Here is a 19,880-nt window from a genome sequence, read left to right as displayed (position 1 = left end):
ACAGCGTGCCGCGACTAAGACCCGATGCAGCCCCCAAAATAAATAAATAAATAAAATTAATAAATAAAATAAATATTTTTAAAAAGAAAAAAAAGGGGGCTTCCCCGGTGGCGCAGTGGTTGAGAGTCCACCTGCCGATGCAGGGGACGCGGGTTCGTGCCCCGGTCCGGGAAGATCCCACACGCCGCGGAGCGGCTGGGCCCGTGAGCCGTGGCCGCTGAGCCTGCGCGTCCGGAGCCTGCGCTCCGCGACGGGAGAGGCCACAACAGAGGGAGGCCCTTGTACCGCCAAAAAAAAAAAAGAAAAAAAGGATTATTTAAAAAATAAAAACAATAGCTCAACAATAGATTTCAGGTTTGTTTTGAAAGCCCTTGGAGGAGCCAACAATCTTGGGTCACACATGGAAACAAGTGGTTATGTTCTCCAGGTCTCTGTCTCCTTACTTCCTATTTCCTCTCACACCCGTACTTGTCCTTCACTGAGATTACAAGCCTGGCTGCCTGGAGAAGTGTTATTTTAAACCCTGACCTATGACACTCTCCCCACAGAAGGCAAAATGGAAACGCCAGTGAACAAGAGGAACTAGCCAGCCCACGCGTGTGCCTATCTGACTTTTCCTGTTCCTTTATACTTTAAGAAATCAGACTGATGACATTCTCCTTGGTAAATGATGCATTTGAACTTTGACAGCTCGTTACACAGTGCAGTCAACACCTTGTAGCAAAGATGGATGCTTCAGGGACACTGTTCTGAGCACCCGCCCCTCATGTCCCCAGCAGAGACCAAGCTAACAGGAAACAGGGGTCTCTTCTAACCAGACCCAACTCATCTCCCTGCAGAAGCCAGCCTGGTTTTACGTGACTGTCTCAACTGGGAATTTTGAGCAGCCCTAGAGGGGATCCCACAGGGCAAGTCAAATGTGGCTGTAAAATCCCAGAGTGGCTGCACAGATCTCCCAGGAATCAGAATGTGTTCTGTTCCATTAGGTTTCACTGTGCTGAGTTACTGCCTCTCTCTCCAAGCTCCCCTCCCCAAGAGAGAGAAGAGAACTTTACTTATGTGTTTTTATTGAAGTATAGCTGATTTACAAGGTCTTGTTAATTACTGTTGTACAGCAAAGTGATTCAGTTATACATATATATATATACATTAGTTTCTCTTTTTTATGTTCTGTTCCATGATGGCTTATCACAGGATACTGAATATAGTTCCCTGTGCTCTACAGTAGGAACTTGTTGTTCATCCATTCTATATATAAAAGCTTACATCTGCTAACCCCAAACTCCCACACCATCCCTCTCCCAACCCCCTCCCCCCTGGCAACCACCAGTGAGAACAGAAGTTTATAATCATCATCTATAAATAGGCTGCCTCATCAGCCAAAGGTAACTATTTTTCAGAAGAAGAGATGTTTCTGGGGAGATTGAAAAGATTGGCAGATCAGCCCTGAGGTCCACAGCAATACTTGTTTCTTTTCCTTCTCTTCCTCCCCCTCCCCTCTCCCCCTCCCCCTCCTCATCTCCTCCTCCTCCCTCTTCTTACTCCTTTTTCCTAAATATCCCTCCTCCTTCCTTCTTCTGCACTCTGGAAAGAACCCAGCACGTCTCCACCGGATTCTGAATAAATGAAGGCACAGTTACTTCCCCTGGCGGGGGGGAATCAGTGTTTTAGACTTTAATTATGGGATAATCCTTCATTTCTGATTAGAGAAATTTCCTCCAGATAGGAGGAGAAGTCTGTTATTGGGCAGGAAACACTTCTCAGTGCTCTCATGGATGCCGACAACTGAGTAATAAACGTTGCCCTCGGCTCAGCCTGGCACACAGGCCACTAAGCAATGGTTATTGAACAGACGATTGAACGGAAATACCTTATCATTATATAGCATCTTACTTTTTAGACACCTTTTGAGATTTCCAATCCAAGACAGTGGATTGAACCCATGGTCTGATCTCCTTTTTGCCACATAAAAATGATGGTGAAGGGGAGAAATGCTGAAGTCCCCCTCTGCAAGTTATTTGAGGGGACTTGCTGAGGAGTCACAGTAGATAAAGAAAACACCTAAAACATCTCTGGCAGATGGAAAGCAAATGAAGCCAAGGTCAGTGAGGGAAGAGGCAGGATAATCTTCATATATAGGACTAAGATTTCAGGAACGGGGCGATTGGAAATACAATACAGTATATAAATGTGATAAACTTTAACAAGTAACGCAGATCATAATGATTAGTAAGAGAGGGAAGAAATAAGAGGCTGGTCATCCCTTCTCCTTCTAAAAATGGGACTCAGTTTATTAGCTACAGTGAGCTCAAGACATTGAAGACAGTAACAGAACCAACACTTTCAATGATGGCTCTAAGCATTAATTTCACCATAAGCTTTCCCCGCCTCAGTCTTACCAGAATGTTTTCAACACCAGTATCTCTGGGGTCAACTAACATTTACTTGAAGTCCAGCAATTTCATTTTGGATACTTTGTCTTCTGTGAGACACCAGCAGTGCTGAATTTAACACATTTTATCAAACACACGCAGAATATAATTTTTAAAACATATATTATGTCCTTCTCTCTATGCAGTCATATCTATCTCCTTGTAGCCCCATGTAGTCAAATTATGGAAATGATAACTTGCTAATACTACTCATGGTTTTAGGGTGCTTTAATCTGAGAGAATTTTTGGTCTCACCTTGTGATGTTATTTAGAATTTTTTATAATAAAGCATTATTTTAATATAAGTGCTAACACGCCAGTGAAAAATGCGTAAGTCCCCATCTATCCACAAGCTAGAAATGGGATAAAGCAAGCACAGTTAAAACTGTCATCTGGACAGTTTGTAAAATTGTTAGGGAACCAAGCTAGGGTCCGCTCGCCCACGCACAGTAAAGCCAATCTACCGTCACAGGGTTGTGGTGAAGGAAAGCACAGCGATTATTTCAGGGTGTCCAACATGAGGCCGATCAAGGAGCACAGGCAGCTCATGCTCAAAAGACCCAAACGCCCGATGGCTTTCAGGGAAGGTTTTTTTTTTTTTTTTTTTTAATTGCTTCTTTTTTTCTTTCTTAAGTTGAAGTATAGTTGATTTACAATGTTTCAGATGTTCAGCAAAGTGATTCAGTTATACATATACATATATACATGCTTTTTCAGATTCTTTTCCATTACAGGTTATTACAAGATATTGAATACAGTGCCCTGTGCTGTACAGTAGGTCCTTGCTGTTTATCTAGAGAATGTGAGGGAGAGGGTTGCCGGGTACCTGATCAGCTCGTGGACCTTCTTCTGATTGGTCAGTGGTGAGGTCATCAGGCGTCAACATCATCAACCTTCTGGTTCCACCCGGTCTGGGGTCTCCCTGCTTGTGGGCAGCATGCAGTTAACTTCTTCCACCTGGGGCGGGTTTCAGTACCTGCAAAACAGCTCGAGGATATGGCTCAGAATTGTATCTATAGCCCTTGAGGAGGAACTAAAGGTCCTTGACTTTGTTTTATGGCTAAACCATTATTATTTTGTCTTGCTTGACTGTTTTCCTTCATTTCTGCACTTTCTCATTTCTCAGATTAAATTTGCTCTTTGTAACCAGGGGAAGCCTAAAGGAGGCTAAAGGTTTTCTACAAACACTAGGCAGACAGGAGACACAGGGGGCTGTCCCGGGAAGGCCCCGTAGGGTCCTGCTCAGTTTCAAAATTAAGACCATGAAAGAAGTTTACCAGGCTCTGGAGTGCACTGTGACTGAAAGCGTTTTGCACTCTTTCTCTGCATCCCTCCTGGGCAGGGCTGATGCACGACCAGCAGCCGTGGTCACAGCTGTGCCACAGGCTGTGGGCTGGGGCCCTTTCTGATTGGTCCAAGCTCTGGTATCTTTGCTGATAAATATCTTGACAGGTCCCCCTCTTTTATGAGCACACGGAATTAACAATGAAAGTAATTTCATTATAAATTAACCGTGTTCTCCCTGCATATTGGGCATTTTGCCAAGAGCTATGCCTGAATTACCACGTTTAATCCCCCAGATACACCAGTGGGGATATTCTAGTAGGAATTATTTTACCCTGTTTAGAAACCAAGACTCCAGAGCTTGTGTAGATTCCCTAAGGTCATGGAGCTAGTAAATGGAGAGCTGGGATTGAATCTAGGCAGCTGAGTACAGTAAGTCCTCTACACACAAACACGTTCCATTCTGAGAGGACGTTCATAAGTCCAATTAGTTCGTAAGTCCAACAAAGTTAGCCTAGGTACCCAACTAACACAATCGGCTACGTAGTACCGTACTGTAATAGGTTTATAATACTTTTCACACAAATAATGCATAAAAAACAAACACAAGAAATAAAGAAAACATTTTTAATCTTACAGTACAGGACCTTGAAAAGTACAGTAGTACCTGCTACATCACCACTGCGTTTATACTTGCTTCCGGACATCCTGGGCTTGAAATAAAGGTACTGTACTACTGTACTCTAAACAACACTGCATCGTAAAGGACACAAAAGCACAACCACTTGTAGAGGATGCACGCACGTGACAATGTACACCAGACACGTGAACTAGCTTACGTGATTGGACATGCGGACGCACGTACCCATCTTTGAAAGTTCACAGCTTGAAGGTTCGGATGTGGGGACTTACTGTACAGGGTATCAGAGGTCAGCAAACTTTTCTCCATAATGAGCCAGTTAGAAAATAATTGAGACTTGGGGCCCCACCATCCCTCTCCCAACTACTCTGTGTTGTAGTGTAAAAGTAGCATAGAGAATAAATGGTCGTGGCTGTATGTCAATCAGACTCCATTTACAAACACAAATGTTGAAAGGAACGCCACCCAACAGCGATTTTTTGAACATATAAATATTTTTTATTGGAATGTAGTCAATTTACAGTGTTGTGTTAGTTTCTGCTGTCCAGCAAAGTGATTCAGTTATACATATACATACCTTGTTTTTTATATTCTTTTCCATGATGTTTTATCTCAGGATATTGAATAGAGTTCCCCATCAGTATTAATATACAGTATCAATAAAAGCTCTAAAAATGTGTCACGTCACATTCCTGCCATAGAAATACCCAGAATCGATCACTAAGACAGACCAACAACGACCAATTTCTTTCCTCAACGTTCGAAACTGACTTTGTTTTCCCTCTTCCACCTTGAAAAAAATATGTGTTAGCAAAGGTTGGTCTGAATACAGGCAGATCAATACGACCCACACCTTCATGGTTTTTGTCTGTCTTCTCCACTTTGCTGAATCCGGTTCATTCTCTGGGAAAAATCCTTTTATCCTTTTATATTTGGATGTGTGCTAGGAAATGACAAAACATCTAAACCTTATTATGTGCACATTGACATAATAAGTTTACTGAATACAATCATTAGGGCTCATATACTGAGGCAATACTTAGCTGTAGAGAGTTGGATACTATTGGAAGATTTGAAGTGTGGCCACCCACTCTCGAGCACACGCATAAAAGAACTCTTAGAAAGTGCACCGTGTTTAATCTCGTCGGACAAAGGTGGTTATTTCTGGTCATGTGCTCGGTGTACCCAGCGGACATCCACTCTCCTTGACATTTTACAATTGCTCCTTTCAGCTGTGAAATCATTTTTATATAACTGAGATAACAGCTGTTTGCAGAGCACCTCACTCATTCTGGTTTATAGGAGAACATAAAAGCACCATCTGCTTGAAGTTTATTCTGGAAACCCTCCCCCAGACAGCAGATAGACCACTAGATGCTAGACGGCCTCAAAAAAATCACTGACCAGCTTGCTTTGCAGCAAAGAGAGAGGCAGGCAGTATCTCAGTGGTCTTATGGAGTGAGAGTTAAAGTAAAATAAATTCCAAATATATAAAAACCTATTTCCTGTTTGACACACACAATTCAGCCGCACCACAAAAGGTAAGACTTTCTTATGGTTGTAGATGATCACCGGCTGCCTCTGGAGTCGTGGTTCTGGACGTTCATTGAGGGACGGGGAGGTGGGTCGATCCCAGAAGCGGATGCAGAAACAGCACGGCAGACACACGGTGCCGGAAGCATCATTGCTCGCTTCCTGCGGACGAGGTCAGGATTGCTTATCAATCCTAGAGTTCTTTCCGTTGAACCCAGAGTAGACCTGAGAACCTTCCAGCCCACGTGTCAAAGTGCTGCCCTTCAGCCCATTTTCTGCCCCCATCAGATAGGGCTTAACAAGACTGCACCGTAGCAGCCAAAAAATTGAAAACAGAAACAACCTAAATGATTATCAATAGGAGAAATCCAAACACATGTTGGTACAACTATACTCTAAAATACTATGTAGCAGGTGAAAAAAAAAAAAAGGGAGAGACAGATCTATTTATACTAGTAAGGAAATTCATCAGAAATGTATCATTGTACCAAGACAAAAAAAGACAAAATTTTTTTTTAAATTAAAAAGAGGAAATTAAAGCAAAAAACTCATATCATTGTATGCAAAGAGTAACTCACACAGAGTGACTTACTTTAAAAATGTACATTATTTTTAAATGTATATTTTAAATAATATACATAATATATTATTTCCAGCCTCTACACAGACAGCTCACTCCTCAGAGAGGGCTTTGCTGCCCCTTATTTACAGCAGTAAATCCCACCCCTTCCCTCTCAAGCCTCTCTCTCTGTGCTGTTTGCTTCAGAGATCTTACCACTATGAGAACCACATTTTCTATCCATTCATCGGTTGATGGTTCACGCCCTAAAAGAATAGGCTCTCCGTGAGAGTAGGGACTTTGTTTTGTTCATCTGTAACTCCTTCGCACCTAGAATGGCTCCTAGTACATAGTAAGTGCTCAAGAAACATCGGTTGAGGGACTTCCCTGGTGGCGCAGTGGTTAAGACCCCGCGCTCCCAATGCAGGGGGCCCAGGTTCGATCCCTGGTCAGGGAACTAGATCCCACATTCGTGCCGCATCTAAGGAGCCTGCCTGCTGCAACTAAGACCCCGCACAACCAAATAAATAAGTAAATATTTTTTAAAAAATCCGTTGAAGGAATGCATATGCGAAAATGCACCCAGCAAGGCACAATTAGAACTGGGTTGTGTGGAGAGCCCGAGGTCCTCCCTTAGGTCCTGGTCCCACGGCCCTGGCCGTAAGCTCGCATACTTCCCATTTCCTCGGGGGGCTCATAGCTGCCAGTTGAGAGGCACGAGGCTCTCCTTTAAAGTTCCCCCTCGGCCATATTGGAGGGCTTGAGGACCCACAGTGAGTGGAGGCTACAGGTGAAGCATGGAAAATTCTTCCATCTACTTAGGATTCATTTGCGGAAGTTTAGCTTGAGGAGGTGACACGTGTCTCAGTCCAAACCACGTTCTTCCAGAGAATTTACAGAAGAGCTCCAGGGGGCAAAACTGCAGGAAAGCATCCTTCTGGCCTAAAACCCACAACCATCCATCTCTGCCCTTTACCAGGTTCGTTTCCCGCCGTGCCATGCAGTCAACAAAATCAAAACACAGATCCTGCTGATGGGGATATCCTCCCTCAGTCCCCAAGAACTAGGTGTCCCTGGAAGCTGGAATTAAAGCATGAGGTCCTCTCATTCGTTCATTCATTCATTCAACGAATATTTACGGCATGCCTACCTGTGCCAGGTATTGTCGGAGGTGCTGAGACAATGGGCACAGCGCCCCACCGTGGGTACAAAACAGCCAAGTCCCCTCCCTAATTGATTTTACGTCTGGGATGAGGACACACCAGGAACAAATCTCTTGAAAGAGTCATAGCCATGCAGAAAATAAAACAGTGTAATAAACGGAATAGAGCAATGAGTGAGGAGGGGCAGACAGAGCTATTTTAGCTGAGCAGGTGGGGGGCGGCATCTCTAAGGAGATGGCGTTTCTGCTGAGAGCTTATTAAAGGGAAGGAGCCAAGTCTGGGGAAATTTCGGGAAGCAAGTCTCTGGAAGAGAAAAGAATCAAGTACAACAGCCTGAGAATCGCTTTTGCAGAAGCAAGTCTTTTTTTTTTTTTTTTTTTAATTAATTTATTTATTTTTGGCCGTGCTGTAATGGCTTGTGAGATCTTAGTTCCCCTGACCAGCGACTGAACCCGCACCCTCAGCAGTGAAAGTGCAGAATCCTAGCCCCTGGACAAGGGAACTCCCTGCAGAGGCAAGTCTTGAAACGTTACTTGATCAGTTTTGATTAGAATGCAAAATGGATCTCGATTCTGGCATCTGACACCCGAGTGACGGCGTATTAGTTTCCTAGAGCTGTCGTAACAAGGTGCCACCAACTTGGTGGCTTAAAACAAACAGAATGTACTTTCTCACCACCTGGAGGCCAGGAGCTTCAAATCAAGGGGTCGGCAAGACCACGCTTTCCAAGAAAGAATCCTTCCTGCCTCTTCCAGCTTCCGGTGGCCCCAGGCATCCTGAGCTGTGGCGGCATCCCTCCAATCTCTGCCCTTGGGGTCACACGCCTTCTCCTCCCTGTGTGTCTCTAACTGTTCTCGCCTCTTCCTGTAAGGGCATCAGTTATCCGATTTAGGTACCTCCTTAAATCCAGAACAATTTCATCTCAAGATCCTGAACTAGTGATATCAGCAAAGATCTTATTTCCAAATAAAGTCACATCGGAACTTCCAGATGGATGTGAATCTGGGGGGACGCTATTAACTCTGTCTGAGTAGTAAATATTCTTGCTGATTTCCGTTATGATCATTAAGGTTTGTGGCCTCATTCTTTGGTCTCAGCCAGGCAGGGCAAGACAGGCTAGAATACATTTGGACACTTTTTAAAAAGTCACAAGGGGCTTCCCTGGTGGCGCAGCGGTCGAGAGTCCGCCTGCCGATGCGGGGGACGCGGGTTCGCGCCCCGGTCCGGGAAGATCCCACGTGCCGCGGAGCGGCTGGGCCCGTGAGCCGTGGCCGCTGCGCCTGCGCGTCCGGAGCCTGCGCTCCGCAACGGGAGGGGCCGCGGCAGCGAGAGGCCCGCGTCCGCGACGGGAGGGGCCACAGCGGTGAGAGGCCCGCGTACCGCAAAAAAAAAAAAAAAAAAAAAAAAAAAAGTCCCAGAAGGCACTGAGCATGGGGCATTCCCATGGGTTGATCATCTTTGTGACCCATCAGCCCCTCCGGTGGCAGGTTCTGGAACCTCATGCATCACTTTGTTCTCAGATGCGGCCTCTGAGCCTTGTTGCCTGTGGAGCGTCAGCCACGCCTTTGGGAGAAGAAATCTGCTCCCATCCAGGCCAAAAACACAAGATGAACTCTGCGACCCTCTCCACACTCAGCTGGTCAGCTCCCCTCAAGGCTCTTTAACTGCATTTGCATTTCAGACTTTTCCATTCCCTGAGAGGCTAGGAGATTCTCAGAGCAAAGCTGATCACCGAGGGGCTGGTTTCTCGACGTACAAAACTGCTGTGTCTGCCCTGTGTCCCGAATACCTTTCAATGAAACCATCTTCAGTAATTGTGGACCTTCGTCTTGATGTACAGGAAGATGAAGGTCATAAACAATAGGTTCTCTGCGGGAGCCAGTTCTGTAATATCCACAAATGAAAAAGGATTTAAACTGAAGAGCTGTATGCTTTCCGAAGAGCACTCATGGCGAAACAGGAACTATAAAAGATTTCATGTTTCTTTTAATGATAAAAGAAGGCAAAAGAATTATTGTTGTGACACATGCTTTTCAAAGCAAGGATGCACGTCCACGAATGTTATCTGATGAAAAATGCATGACAGCTCGTTCAATCATCAGACAATTCACCTGCCTCCTATCCCGTGGGGTCCAGGCCAGGCCACTGCTGCTGTCGATTCCTAAGCCCACCATCCTGGTCCTCTGGAAAGGCTCGAATGTTCTGTGTCAGGAGATCAGGTGCTGTAGACATTCTGCCCCTATTCAAAAGGATTGTTATAACTGGTGTCCCCTTAATAAATGGAGAGAAAACAGAACTCATAACCCAAAACGCTAAATGACCTCATTCCACCCTAAATATATGTGCCTTTGCTCATGCAGAACACAAGGAATCCAGTCCCCAAATAGCCAGAGGGTGCAGGTCATACATACCAGGCCCTGTAAAGCCAACAGGAGAATCAGCTCTTCCCAGGACGTTGGGTACCACGTCAGCTTCCCAGGACTTTGGGTGCCACATCCATAGAGTCAGGTGTCAAAGCAAATACTTTCTCAGCACAGATGGACTCAGAGATTTCAGAACTAAACTCTACAGTTAAGAGCCCCATGGGTCTTGAACAAATGTCTTCCGAGAACTCTCCCAACCCCCGCGTAATCATACTCTGAGCCCTCGGTGGTAACTTCTGAATTCCTCGGCCACAGAATTAGCCTGGTAAATTTTTAAAACTATAGTAACAAGACATTGCATAATTACCACCTAATTGCAGCCATTTCTTTGCCAGGAAGTCATATATTGTTTTCCTAAGACATTCTGATAAGCCTATTCACACAAGATTAAATACTTCTAGCGCCAAATGGCTATTATGCTTGACAGCCTGATTAGTAAGTGTAGGGAGCTGCAAAGTACAATCTGAGTAAATTGGATGCTTTAAAATTCACTAGAAGGATGCTTTTCATTACACTGGCATATCTAGAGTCTATATATATATTGTTTTCTCAGTAAAATAGATTGTGGCACCATATGCGGTGCAATTTCTGACTAATAATGCTTAATGGAGGCATGTCAAGCCGACAACTTGTAATATTCTCATTTATGTTAAATCATCCCTTACTGGTTTTCTAATTGTTCTCCCGGCTTTATGGCCGGGACACTCTCCTACCACAACAGAACTTCTGTGTCCAAACGAGCTGAAAATACATGGGTTCTTAAGAATTCAAAACCAGGAGGTTAGGGGAACAAGCGAAGGGGTTTCTGATGGGGCCTGACTTCTGGCTTTTCCATTTTAATACTGACAAAGACTCCCTCCTTGATCAAACTTCAGCCAGACTACTTTGAAAAGGAGTCTTCTTCTCTACAAGTTCTGAACGTTGGCCTTCCATGTCCTGAGGCTGCTAAATCAGTTCGTCAAGGATCTTCACACCCTTGATTTCTGTCTTAGTCTGTTAGGGTTGCCATAATGAAAATACAGTAGACTGGGGGACTTAAGCAACAGAAATATGTCTCTCACAGTTCCGGGGCTGGAAAGTCCAAGATCCAAGATCAAGGCTCTGGCAGATTTGGCACCTAGTGAGGGTCTGCTTTCTGGCTCACAGATGCCCATCTCCTCACTGTGTTCTCACACGGAGGAAAGAGGTGAGGGGGCTTCTGAGGGTCTCTTTTTATCAGGGCACTAATCCCATTCACAAGGACTCCACCCCCATGACCTAATGACCTCCCACCAACGCCACCTCCTACACCATCACATTGGGGGTTAGGATTTCAACATACGACTTTTTTTAGGTGGTGGGAGAGACAAACATTCAGTCATTTTCTGATCACATTCCTCTTCCCCCATCTTTGACATCTAGGCCTTTGGCTTATCTTTAGCAAGAATCTTGTTAAGACAGTTTAGCAAGAAGCCCCCTTCCCTTGACTTCCGATTTCCCACCCACTGATTCCCCTCAGCCTGTCCTTCGGCTATAAATCCCCACTTGCCCTTGGTGTGTTCAGTATTGACTTCAGTCTTTCTTCCCTATTGCCACAAGTTGGTTTTTTTAAAAATTTTTCAAAATTTATTTGTTTACTTATTTGTATTGAAGTATAGTTGATTTACAATGTTGTGTTAGTTTCAGGTGTACAGCAAAGTGATTCAGTCATATTTAGAGAGATAGATATATAGATTTTTTTTCAGATTCTTTTCCATTATAGATTATTACAAGATACTGAATATAGTTCCCTGTGCTATACAGTAGGTCCTTGTTGGTTATCTTTTTTATATATAGTAGTGTGTATCTTTCTGTCCGGGCTGGGGTAGAACCCTGGGCGCTGAAAGCAGACCTTGCGCCCCGCTGCGAATGAGTTTAACCCACAGGTCCCACCAAGATCAGAGCCAGGAACCTGCAGACCTTTCACCCGGTGGCGAGGGAAGTGTTTTTCTCACCTCATGCCCGCGCCCAGGCGTCCCGGGACCCCTGAAGACCCACTGTGAGCGCAGCCTCAATCCGGATGGAGGGGCGCCTCGCTCCTCCCCAGCCCCGCGCTCACCCGAGCCTGAACGGGGCGCGGAGGGCACACGTGGCCGGCTGCTCCTGGGCGAGGAAGCCGCCTCCTTCCCTACTGATCTGGGTCTGCTCGGCTCCGCCCCGGTGCCACGAGTGCATCGTAAAAACAGCAAAGGTAATGAGCTCGCCTCTGCTCTGGAGATGCGCCCCCTGCTCTCAGACACCAGCGCCACTGAGCCCCACAGCCCCGACGAGCACCCCCCCCCCAGCCGCCTTGGACCCGGCGAGTTGCCCGCGGGGATGATCCCACACCTCGGCCAAGAGGGGGGCTCCCCGCGAGCTGCGCTGGAAGCGCGAGTCATCTCCGAGGGCCTAGGCCGGCTCTCGGGACCACAAGGCAGGGGAAAGACGGGTTCAGAGACCGGCTCACCCCTTGGATTCCCGGTCCCAGTTTGACGTAATCGAGGTGAGAGACGGAAGGGGCCCCGGGGTTTGGGAAAGAGTGCAAAAATCTCGGCGCCCCGTTCCGAGTCCCACAGTCCCTCGGAGTACTGGGGTGCGGGGCAAACCGTGTTAGCACCCCCTCCTTCGCTGCCTTGTGCACCATGGATCAGGAACCGGTCTGCAGGTGGTCTCAGGTAGGGGAGACCGGGTACGCAGAGCCCAATGGAGTCCGCTATTCCAGGGATGGGGCCCCCCGCCGAGGTGCGGGAGCCACGCCCTTGCCAGAGCCCGGAGCCCGAACTCAAGTTCAGCTTCTCCCCGGCGCCCCCGGAAGCCTGGAGGCAATTGCCCAGCGCTGGGGGCGGGCTCGGGGGGAGAGGCAGCCGCGCTCCCGCCTGGCCCTTCCCGGCGCGCGCGCCAGCACCCGGCTCGGCGGCCGGCGCGGCCCCGGGGCGCATCCTGAGGTCCCGCATTCGCACCCCGCCGCTGGCCCGCGCGAGTGCAGGACCCCGCGGCTGCGCCCCAAGCCCGCCAGCGCCTCGGACGCCTGCGCCCCGGTCCCGCCCCTCGTTTCCGTCCCCGCCCGGGGCCTCCAGGACTATCCCCGGCCCGGGGCGGGGCCCAGCAGCCGCACCGTCCCGCGCGGATGCCGGGCGCGGGGGAGAAGCGCGCGGGCGGGGGCGCGGGGCGCGGGGCGCGGCAGGTGGCACCGCCGGAGGCAGGTGACGGACGTGCGGGGCGGCTCTCAGCGGTGACCCGCACGGCTCGTCCGCGCAGACCGGCTCCCCCCGCGAGGAAAGTGCGAGTTTCGCAGGCGCGCTCCTTCGCCCCTGCGGCGCCGGCGTTCTGCGCCCGGAACCTGCTACTCCGATGCCGATCCTTCCCCACCTGGCGGCCGTCGCCTGGGGCAGGCGGGGGCGCCTCCCGCCTGTAATTGCGCTGCTGTCTTGGGAGCTCGCGATTTCAGGAATGAAAAATCCCATTCATCTGATGCGTAACCGTCTTCGGCCCACTAAGAATACGCAACAGTGAACAAGGGATCTCTGCTGCTACAGATGGACATTTACCTGTATTTTAGGTGCGCGTGTGTAAAGACTCAAAACGTACGTGTAGAAATACACCATCAACTGCTAATGGAAGAAAGCGTAACTGTTCACTAGTGACCCTTACCTACCCCTGGAGTGTTAACGCAGTGTGCTTCAGTTAACTATTCAGGAGGGAAGAGCCCCCTCTCCCGCAGAATTGTTCCCGCAATAGCATTTTCAGCCCAACTTCGCACCGCCCCTCATGCCCTCCTCTTTCCCCCAGATTTTCACCAGCGCCCCGAGCTTCTCCCCTCGCGGTTGCCTCAGGTGCCGCCCGATCAGGTGCTTCCTGCTCCTGTCGCGGGGAGCGACCCCTCTCCTGGCAATACACCAGCGCACAGACAGCACTCAGACGCCTGCTGCCACCCCTTCCCCGCGCCCCTGGCCCAGCGCTGGGACAGCCACCTTCGTCTCCTCTTCTAGGACAGGGCTCAGGCCGCCCTTCTCTCTCCCGGGAGGCCCGGTCCAGCCTCAGAAAGGAAGCCAAGCTGACTGTGCCCTGTGTCACCATCTTTCTGCAACCGAGGGCATCCCGAGCCTAAAAAGCTTCTCAAAAGAAAAGAAAACTTAAAATCCCGTGAGTGAATGAGAATTAAGAGAGGGGGAATGAACAACTGAAAATCTGTTCGCGTCCCAGACTCAGGCACACGGAGGTGCCAGGCCTAAGAGGAGCTGGGGGTGGGCTGGGAATGCACTCAGCGTGGAGCAGGTCCCCCAGGACATCACCTTTGGAAATCTGGACCCAGGCTGGGGTGAAGGCAGCTCACTGGGTTTCCACGTTGATTCCACTTGGCGGCGGTGGGGAGAAGGCAGCCTGGAAAACAGGACACAGGCCACAGGGGTCAGAGTTAAATGCCAGCTCTCATAGGTCTGGGCAGCAGAGACTTGTGGCTTTTATTGTTTGCTTGTCTTTGTTTTTTTTAGTTTTTTTTTTTTTTTTAAAAAAAAGGAAACTCTTGCTGATAATTTCCCAAGATTCCTTCCATTTGGCTAGCCTAGATGAGACCTCAGAAGCAGATGCAGTTATAAAACATATGTGGGCTGTCTGGTGCAGCTAAAACAGCAGGGCTATCTTCTTCTGTATCTGCTTCTGCTACGCCTTCTTTCTCTCTCTCTCTCTCTCTCTCTCTCCAGGAGAAGGCAGCCTGGAAAACAGGACACAGGCCACAGGGGTCAGAGTTAAATGCCAGCTCTCATAGGTCTGGGCAGCAGAGACTTGTGGCTTTTATTGTTTGCTTGTCTTTGTTTTTTTTAGTTTTTTTTTTTTTTTTAAAAAAAAGGAAACTCTTGCTGATAATTTCCCAAGATTCCTTCCATTTGGCTAGCCTAGATGAGACCTCAGAAGCAGATGCAGTTATAAAACATATGTGGGCTGTCTGGTGCAGCTAAAACAGCAGGGCTATCTTCTTCTGTATCTGCTTCTGCTACGCCTTCTTTCTCTCTCTCTCTCTCTCTCTCCAGCCCAATCTCACACACACACACACACACACACACACACACACACGTTTCTCACCTTCTGAATTCATCCAGCAGTGTGTTATACCTGGCTGATGAATCAGGCTGTTCACCTTTCCCTCCTCCTATAAGATCATATGAACAACAAAACCGTAAAAATAGCCCTAAAAATGTACCCAGCTTTCCCCCCTGCCTTTCCCTCTTTCCCTCTTCTTTGCAGGCTTACAATCTGCAGTTCCTGCTTCCCTATCATCTCTAACCTTCCAGCGCTGAATATTACTCTCTCCAAGTTGTAGAGTTAATGCACTTCCCAGTCCAAAATACCACGGGGAAAATAACAAAACCCCTTTCTGACTGTCTGATGTCCACGTTTATCTTCCTCCTTCCATAGCCTCACACCCTCTGTTTGTGCCCTGTGTCACCATCTTTCTGCAACCGAGGGCATCCCGAGCCTAAAAAGCTTCTCAAAAGAAAAGAAAACTTAAAATCCCGTGAGTGAATGAGAATTAAGAGAGGGGGAATGAACAACTGAAAATCTGTTCGCGTCCCAGACTCAGGCACACGGAGGTGCCAGGCCTAAGAGGAGCTGGGGGTGGGCTGGGAATGCACTCAGCGTGGAGCAGGTCCCCCAGGACATCACCTTTGGAAATCTGGACCCAGGCTGGGGTGAAGGCAGCTCACTGGGTTTCCACGTTGATTCCACTTGGCGGCGGTGGGGAGAAGGCAGCCTGGAAAACAGGACACAGGCCACAGGGGTCAGAGTTAAATGCCAGCTCTCATAGGTCTGGGCAGCAGAGACTTGTGGCTTTTATTGTTTGCTTGTCTTTGTTTTTTTTAGTTTTTTTTTTTTTTTTAAAAAAAAGGAAACTCTTGCTGATAATTTCCCAAGATTCCTTCCATTTGGCTAGCCTAGATGAGACCTCAGAAGCAGATGCAGTTATAAAACATATGTGGGCTGTCTGGTGCAGCTAAAACAGCAGGGCTATCTTCTTCTGTATCTGCTTCTGCTACGCCTTCTTTCTCTCTCTCTCTCTCTCTCTCCAGCCCAATCTCACACACACACACACACACACACACACACACACACGTTTCTCACCTTCTGAATTCATCCAGCAGTGTGTTATACCTGGCTGATGAATCAGGCTGTTCACCTTTCCCTCCTCCTATAAGATCATATGAACAACAAAACCGTAAAAATAGCCCTAAAAATGTACCCAGCTTTCCCCCCTGCCTTTCCCTCTTTCCCTCTTCTTTGCAGGCTTACAATCTGCAGTTCCTGCTTCCCTATCATCTCTAACCTTCCAGCGCTGAATATTACTCTCTCCAAGTTGTAGAGTTAATGCACTTCCCAGTCCAAAATACCACGGGGAAAATAACAAAACCCCTTTCTGACTGTCTGATGTCCACGTTTATCTTCCTCCTTCCATAGCCTCACACCCTCTGTTTCTCTCTCTCTCTCTCTCTCTCTTTCTGGATAAAGAGTCAGTCCATCCTATGCCCCACCCAGTTGTGACTACGATTTACTGAGCACTTGTTATGGGCCTTCCTTGCTTCGCTATGCTGTTCATGTATTTGTTTACTTGCTTATTATCTGTCCCCAGGGCCACCCGTCCAGCCCTCAGTGGAAGCTCCATGGAGCATGATTGATTCAACCCGGCTTTCCCAGCTCCTGGAGCCGTGCCCGGCATAGTGTGTAACTCATGACCATTTGTTGGGTGAATTAGTCTTGTAAAGCTCTGCATATTATCCATTTTACCACTGAAGAAACTGGGATTCAGAAATATTAAATTAAAATGGCCTAGCTTGCAAAGACAGTAGCATTTTGGAGCACATAAGTCAGATGCTCTTCTGAGCGTAACCAGTGAGTTGACTCATTGAATCTTTATGAAAACCCTACAAGTATATGCTCTCCTTAGAGCCATTTTGCAGGCAAGGAAACAAATGCTTAAAGATGTCCAGTCGTTTGTCCAGGGTCACACAGATGGCGGGGGCTGCAGCTGAATCCATCCCAGGCCGTAGGCTTCTGAGTTCACATTCACCAGGCAGCTCGGTGCCCAGAAGGGTGTTTCCAGAAGTTGTGTCCCACCCTTACTGCATGACACACCGATGGCTTTGTTACCGACCAGGGTTCCTCGGACTCTTTAATAACTAGAAATTGATAAGAGGCCGGAAGAGAAATTCAGGCAAGGCTTTATTGGGATCCTGCTGTAGCATGAGGGAGTGAAAATAAGTAGCAGGTTCCCTTGGAGCGCTCCCTGAGAAGGGCAAGCTGGTCCCTTAAAATGTAGTGCGGGTAAGGGTGGGTCCAGGAGTCGGGCTGGAGGGGCAGCTTAGGTGGTCTGTGCACCCCCTTGGTGATGCTGTGTGCAGGGGGCATGCGCAGTATCCTGCTTTTGGTCCGGGCACCTCAGAAGTGGCAGCTGGGTTTTGGCCTTTTTGTACCTTGTTGTCCATAATTTGCCCCAACTGCGCCTGTGTGCGGTTACTTTTAGCCCCTTACAGTTTCTTTGTATCTGTTGCTTGCAGAGGCAGTTGGTCCAGGTGCAAGCCCTCCAGTAAAGGGTCCCAGGTCCCAGCCTGTCTCAGGTTCTGTTGGCTCCTATTCGCTTGCTCATCTCTGGGTCAGATCTTAGTTGCTAGAACTTTCTACATCCAACAAAACTTTTTTTTGGTAACTTCACTTCTGCTTCTTTTCACACTCCTAGAACCAGCCTCATCACAAGCTTAGGAGACACCAGCCCACCCTGGGCAGGGCCACCTCCTCAGAAGTCTGGGTCTCAGTCCCAGAGGGGTTCCGTCTTGCACCCTCTGGAGGCAGCACCAGCCCCCGGGTTGTGGTCTTTCTTCCGAGGTCCACACTCGTAGGTACCAACATAACCTCAGGGTTTGGCAAATTAAATAAAATATTTCAGGCAAAGAGGCGTGTGTGTCCAGCAAACCCTGGTTCCATGTCACTCACTGAGGGCCCCTTAAAGAAGAAGTCGCAAGTACTTTATTTTCCACCATTTAAAGCATACCAGAGTATAAAACATTCTGATTTAATGTGAAATATTTGTAGGAGGATCTGAGTGATTTTTACGGTGAATTCGCTGAAAGAGATATTAAAGAATTTTGTAGAGAAAACATATGCTTCTGCCCATGTAAATACATCATAATCTATATTGGAATGTAGCAGGGAACTGATTGGAATACAAAATAACAGTCCATTAGCTCTGATTTAAAAAAGGTGTAAAATTACATAAATAAAAGAAATATGTTGGCCTAAGAGGCTATGGGTACAAATCAGGGGAAGAAATGCCACAAAATAATGCCGGTAAATGGATTCTTACATTTTATTTGTGGTATTATAAAAGTAAACGGCAGCACTGTGATTCAGAAAATATGGGTGCCTGAAAAGCAAGTCACAGTGTAAAACTGGATGGGATAAAAATGAATGGCTCTGTTGGAAAGGGAAGAAATTAAGCAAAACGAAAACATACGTTGGAGTGAATTCCCACACAGGTTTGTTGGAGGACATGTTGAGGAGCCAATATTTCTGTATAAATCAGTGCAAGACATACAGCAAAAAATCGAGTTGAAGGAAACCCAAGGTCATTCTTGTGCATGCAGTAAAAGCCAATATTTGTTTGGCTATTATTCACACACTAACAAGTGGCAGGGGAGAAAAAAAGAATTCTCATAGAAACTAGCTTGAAACCTAGCTTCAAGAACATCCTAGAAATTCCATTCCTCTTGGAGCCTTGGCTTGTGGTAGTGAGACATTTAAATTTAAATCTCGTAAAGAAATAAACCAAATTCTAGCTCTGATTCGTTGGGTGGCTAACGGGGTGTTACTTATATAGAAAATCATGCTAGGATGGGAATCTGTCTCCAATCTTTTCTGTGATGTTTGTGTTTCCATGTTTTGCCACTAGAGGTAACGATGTTACCATAGTCTGTAAACCCACTATTCCTGTCTCCTTCCCTGCTGGGTTTTCAACATGCTACCTTGGTTCACTAGGCATGGTGTAAAGATGTTGCTTTTGGATGAAGATGGATCTTGCTGGCTGGCAAATAGAGTAACTCTTTACAAAATGAGTGATACATACACTCCATTCAAAAGGGTGATCAGAGACAGTGTAAGCAGGTAGTCAACAGATTGTTGTACCTTGCTAATTACTAGAGAAATGCAAATCCAAACTACAATGAAGTACCACCTCACACCCGTCAGAACGGGCATCATTAAAAAGTCTACAAATAACAAATGCTGGAGAGGGTGTGGAGAAAAGGGAACCCTCTTGCACTGTTGGTGGGAATGTAAGTTGGTGCAGCTACTATGGAAAGCAGTATGGAGGTTCCTCAGAAAACTAAAAATAGAACTACCATATGATCCAGCAATCCCACTCCTGGGCCTATACCCGGACAAAACTAATTCAAAAAGATACATGCACCCCTATGTTCATTGCAGCACTATTCACAATAGCCAAGACATGGAAACAACCTAAATGTCCATCGACAGATGAATGGGTAAAGAAGTTGTGGTACGTATATACAATGGACTACTACGCAGCCATAAAAAAGAATGAAACAATGCCATTTGCAGCAAAATGGATGCACCTAGAGATTATCATACTAAGTGAAGTAAATCTGACGAAGACAAGTATCATATGATATCATTTATATGTGGAAGTTAAAATATGGCACAGATGAACCTATCTACAAAACAGAAACAGACTCACAGACATAGAGAACAGACTTGTGGTTGCCAAGGGGGTGGAAGGTAGGGGAGGGGAGGACTCGGAGTTTGGGATTAGCAGTGGTAAACTATTATGTATAGGATGGATAAATG

The sequence above is a fragment of the Physeter macrocephalus genome, chromosome 19, assembly GCF_002837175.3.
Source record: "Physeter macrocephalus isolate SW-GA chromosome 19, ASM283717v5, whole genome shotgun sequence".
Lineage (NCBI taxonomy): Eukaryota > Metazoa > Chordata > Mammalia > Artiodactyla > Physeteridae > Physeter > Physeter macrocephalus.
The sequence above is the reverse complement of the archived record's forward strand: the minus strand, read 5'-3'. Positions refer to the sequence as shown.